Raw genomic sequence first — 6,051 nt, 5'->3', positions numbered from 1 at the left:
ACTGCAGGCAACTTCTAAAAGCCTAACCCAATGCCACACTTATGGGCACATCCTACAAAACAGCATTAAGAGTATTTCTTGTGTATGTAGAATCATTTGAAACTATCTAACAACTCTCAAAGGTTAATAGAAAATGCTCACATTGAAGATCAATACCATAATAAAGAGCTTGTCACTTTGCCAAGAAAGGTACGTATAAGCAACCAAACATATACTGACTTGTTACATGAGGCTAACCTAGAATCCCCTAAAATCTCTCTAAATTTTGACAAGGGGGCTTAGTTCCCATACTCTCCTCCGACTCGGAGAAGGCTTCGACTCCGAGTGCTATAGAGATTTACAGATTAGAACTCCAAATTTTGGAAAGGCAACGAACTGCGAACCACAATTTGTTTACAGAACATATTTTGCTGAGAACAACTTGATATTAAAAAGAGGAGAAAGAAAACGCAATTCTGTAAAAAAGGGTACTGTTGCATTAAGATTTAACCAGTTTCAATCAGTGGCGTACCCAGGGCTGCAGCAGTGTAGGGGTCTTGGGCCCAGCCCCCAGAAATTTTTTAGACCACGCCCTTCAGACACTAGCAAATGCGAGGAAACGCCCTTTTTTTGCAAAATTTACCCCTATTATTTGAATCATGTTAGCTACGGTAAATATCAAAGTATTTTACAATTGTTATTGACACAAGCATACAGTATACTACACCCCCCTCCAATGAGTTTTACATCGTTTTTGGAGAAATCTCGAGGATCATATTTTGGAAAACTAGGGGCTCCGGACCCCCCTATTTCCCCTCTTGGGTACGCCACTGGTTTCAATACATTCAACTGCTTCCCATTACAGATCCTTGAAGACATGCTTGACAGTGAAGATTGCAGATATTTTGCAGTAGATAAAATATTTGGATGGTCTGGTTCCTAAGACTGGCCAAGGCAAATTGGTCAAACCATGCCTGTTTAGACACAAGAAAAAAAAGTTTTGCAAAGAATTGAAATGCACCGTGTTTCTGTGAAAATAGACTCTCAACTTTCCATATTGATATTTTTTGGATTTAGATGAAATTATGAAAATTGTACAGGTTCCATGACGCAAAATGCATTTTGAAAGAAAATGGGAATGGAGTAAGCTTTTCTAATCAATTATCAACTTTTTAAGAAAAGAAATCATGGAGTCTAAAAGTGTAAGCTCTCTTTCTTAATCAGAAAATGTAATGCGTGTTTAAAATTTATTTCTAAGTTGATCGAAAATATAGACTTTTAGCCTGTGGCAGTTTTGTGGATTAGGGTGCGGACTAAAAGTCCCTGCCTCTTTAGTACATAATTAGTCAAAAAGAGGATTTCAGAAACCGATCTGATAAGATCACACCAGCAATATAATAAAACCCTTTAAGGTGTGTTTTTATATTTCATGTGTTGACTCAACAATTGAAAGAGTCTATTTACTGATGATACATTCCAAAAAGCTTAAAAACGTATTTACTTTGAAGAATGGAAGTTCCGGAGGCGTAAGGTCAAGACGTTTGCTGAAATGTTTAGTAAAAGGAAGCCCGGCTACTAAAGACAAGCTCTATGAAAGAAAGGCTAGGGACGACGATTCTTTTTTAAAGAAGTATACATATTAGAGAGAATGGTAGATAGCAAGCAGCATGGATGGAAAGAGTTACAGGTGTGAAAGTAGTTGATGATACTGAATGACGTGCCCCCATGTCGTGTATTTCGAATTATCGTAGTTGAAGACTAAATTGCTTTGAAAATACTACATTGCTTTAAGATAAAACTATCTTATAATTACTTGCTGTCTGTTATATTTTCAGCTTAACAACTAACATTTAATGGCTCAAAATTTCAAAGACTTCGATATGACGTATCATTGGAAGAATGTGCTAAAATGACTTCAAGGCAGGACGCAAGGGAAGTAGAGACCCGGAAACTAATATCTTGTTTGACGTCATATTATTGCTTAAACCTGAGCACATTTTTTACCAGACGAAGGATCTTCTTGCAAGATAGACAATGCCTATTGCTCCAGATAATTGTTTGTTTTCAGGCAAACAGATCTGCCAAAATATAATGTCAGTAACAACAGAAACAAAAATTTTTGTCTCCGGGATTGTTGCTGGAGCTGTTGGGGCCAGTCTTTACTATGCAATTAGAAGTTACCACGGCGGGAAGCATATCGATAGAAGAGTCTCCATTATTGAACCAAAGGATGTTCAGACTGAAGAGGACTCAGCTGAAAATTTAAAAATCGATTTGCAGTCTTTGGCTAGTGAATCAGAAGCAAGCATACCATCAAAGCAAAATAGAGAGCAGTTTTGTGACTCTACAGACTTGTTCAATGTAATAGAGATGCCTCTAGATATAAAAGCGCTATTAGAAAATAATCAGAAAATTGTATTGCAGATCAGAGCTATTGAAATGAAAAGTGGTTTACAACCAAATAAATCAATACATAGTAAACTGTCTTATGATGGTTACCACCGACAGCAAAGCATTGCATCAGAAATGTTCCCAACTGGTGGTCTACGAAATCAGTCTTTAAACCAGTTTCTTGAAGGAATTGGTGCAGACGGTAATGAGATGTTCGAATCAGAATCAATTCGCCGCCTTGATGGAGCAATTGGTGAGGTTAACTACATGTTGCAAAGACTCGGAAGCATGCTTGAACGAACAAGAATTGACATTTCAAGTAGAAGGTCAAGTGTTGACGCAAGCACACATGGTACAGATAAGCGACCCAGCATGTGAAATAGCAGATACAAACTTCATTTCAATAACCTTGCAATAGTGTAATTTTGAAAAATGTATTATCTTACTGTATTAACGGAATTCCAAGTATTCATAAAAGATATCTAAAACCATTGAAGCGTCTTGATTTTTGGTTAACTTTTACAGCTTTGAATAAGAATTAATTGAAATAAGAATAAAGCTAAATTTTGCATCAAATGTTCCCCACAAATGTACTGCACATTCTAATAAACATGATAATAGTAACGAAGCATAACTTTGCATTCTTTATAAGCATTTTACATAGTGTAATGTTTACATAAATAAAGAAATAAGAACAGTGTTGAGCATTGATTTACTTCTAGATATTCTATCTTTAAGATATAGTTTTTCAAGGCTGCTGTCGTCCTTTACGACCTCTTAGCCAGGTGCAAATATAGAAAGTAGTCTTAACATCGCTCAAAAAGGCGATTCAAAAATATTAGGAAACTTGTCCCTCAACTTGTCAATTTTTTAAAGGAATTTGACAGGTTATTTCTGACCATTTGTGTGCAGACCATCTACTCTAAACAATAGGAGTCCCAATTCTTGAATTAAGAAAATGATCGATTTGCTTATATAATCACTTAATCACCCAAGCTTTGAAAAATTAAGGAATAGAATCAAGAGAGGTTTGAAATTGTCTTAAATGATCTTTGCAATAGAAATTTTGATATCTGAAAAAACACACCCATGTGCAAACAAGCATTTGTGCAAACAATCATTTAAGCCCTGATTGGAACGGAATTTCCTGGAAAGGATTAGAGCGAAAGAATACCCATACAATGTTAAACCCACCAAAGCCAGCAAATGGAAGACCAAATCCAGCCCTCGTAAAAAATTTTCTTGTTGACGGTTTCTTTAACCTGACAACACACTAGCTCATTACGTACTGAGACAAGAGCAAGTAACTGAAGTTTATTCACCGACAATTTATAGAAATATCCACGAATGGAAGTTTTGGTGAACAAATGTGAAAGTTAGATTGTCTTTCGCTACTAGCGAAACAAATTTGTCCAAAAAAGTATTTAATTGTTAATCATTATTTAGGATGTACTTGGTTAGCATACTTGGACCTCTATGGACCTAAGAGCAAAATGGATTAGTCGACACTGCGCACAGTGCTTTGCGTAAACTCTTTTTGAATGCAGGAACTGACACTGCAAGATAGCAGAATATGTCTAATAAAACAATGGTATTCCATATTACAGCACTGCAATGAATAGTTAAGAAAAGCGAAATGAGAAATTTCCTAAGAATATGATAGTGTCAATGCTCCAAAGTTAAGGCTTTAGCTCATTAGCAAAGCATTAAGTAAACGTAGCTATCAGTTGATAAACACATCTATAGCAGAGAAAGACTTTTTTCTATCATCCTGTATTGCTATTAAACTTTAGTTGTTGCAAACGGAGGAAATCCCACAAAACATGCTGAAATTGCCGCTAGACAGTTTGAGTAGGATTATAAGACAACATTTGCAACCAGATCTTCTTTTTACTTTGTCTTCAATTTCATGACAAAGTATATCTCCCTTTTTCTTCCATGATTTGATTTTTATTCTATGGATTTTTTCCTTCGCCTCTCAAGAAAGCAATCATTCGCCGGTTGAACAGGAATAGAATCTTGCACGACAGAGCAATCAACGATGGGTTTCAAACTGATTTTCACATCGAGGATCTTCGTAACCCATAAGTTGAAAGCTTTTACACTAAACACACCAACAAGTGTATCAACTTTTCATAATTATGTAAGACAACCGACGGTTAGCGCATAGCAGTGCGTAAAAAGTAGGATACCTTATAGAAGATTTTGAAGATTTTGTCCTCTTTTATGTTTACCGACCTATCTGGTACTTTTTCTAAGCCCTTTACCCCAGTAATCATCAAATATTATCAAAAGATCAAGCTAAAAATTATGAATCGTTTTGGCAGTGTAATTTCCCAATATCCACCATTAATTTCTGTATTTTATCAGAATCAACGCTTTCAAAATAAACACAGATTGCTTCTCGAGGAATGCATATTGTGCTGTATTCAGTGTCACAAAAACCTAAACCTCATTTTTATTCTTTATGACTACATTTTGATGCATCATAAAACTATTACTGCATCTCTACGACGTTCTATTTTCCTTTTTCTCAACTATGAAATATCATCGTGCGGTTTGTCGCATGAAACACATCAACACAGCTGTTTATTCAGCAATAGAAAATTTTGAGATCGTTCCTATCCTACCATCCACCGTCTTTGCCAAAGTTTTCATTATATGAAAGTTTGAATAAGAATTTTTCGCAAATTATTTGATGTGAATTAAATTTCTAGTGCAAGACACGACTACCCTATATTTTATCTGAACGCTAAGGTTCGACTAAGTTTCAATCTTTGCTCCAAAATTTTCAAGGGCAAGCAGTCTTTTTGTAAAGCCTGAACCATTCAACGCATTCTTTGTGCAATCTTTGATGAAATCTAATAAAATAATAATCTTGTTAGCAGAAATAGATATTGTACTGTCACCTGAGAAACTGTAGAGGGACCCATTACTTTTACGAAGACATTAAACAGATGAGGAATGAGTATCAATCCTTGTGATACACCTTATTCTAAGCTTGTCCAGTAGCTATAACCTCCTTTAAATTTGACTTTTTGTTTTTTGATTGGCAAAATTATTGTGCATAAATAGAAAGGATTTAGTGAAATTAGAGCTGGACTTAAGGATTTGCTAGACAATTGTTTGCTAGACAGTCGATTGGAAGATGGGGATAAGAATAGCTATAATGAGTTTATTATTTCTTAATCCATTTTCCACTCTTTGATGCGCCTCACAATAGCATTTTAGCAAGATACATCTTTCTAATAAGCACCTAAATACTTTGAGGACTTCTGTTCTAAGAATGAAGAAAGCTATTTTTCAATGGCCTTTCCAAAAAAATTGGGAAGATGATAAGTGAACTTATGATTCTATAGCGTTTCTTGTTGAAAATACCTTTTTCTTGTGATAATGAATTACTACTGTTTTTAAAAAAAAACGCTCAAACGCAGGGCCACGGAAAGGATTTCTGGGCCCCGGGTCAAAACGAAAGATAAAAGCAAGGCACACCGGAGGTGACCCTGCAAAGGGGCCCGGGGAAAATTTTTGGGACGATGGTTACTAAAATTGCATTATTTTTGATTGCTGAAATTGCGATGGTGGCTATTAATTCTCTAGTCTTTTCAATATAGTCTAAATATTACTATTATACTATTGTCATAATGCATGCATATTTCTTAACTATAAAATATGCAGTTC

This window comes from Rhopilema esculentum, chromosome 16 (assembly GCF_057945365.1).
Source record: "Rhopilema esculentum isolate cy_ngs chromosome 16, ASM5794536v1, whole genome shotgun sequence".
Classification (NCBI taxonomy): domain Eukaryota; kingdom Metazoa; phylum Cnidaria; class Scyphozoa; order Rhizostomeae; family Rhizostomatidae; genus Rhopilema; species Rhopilema esculentum.
Note: the sequence above shows the minus strand (reverse complement) of the source record.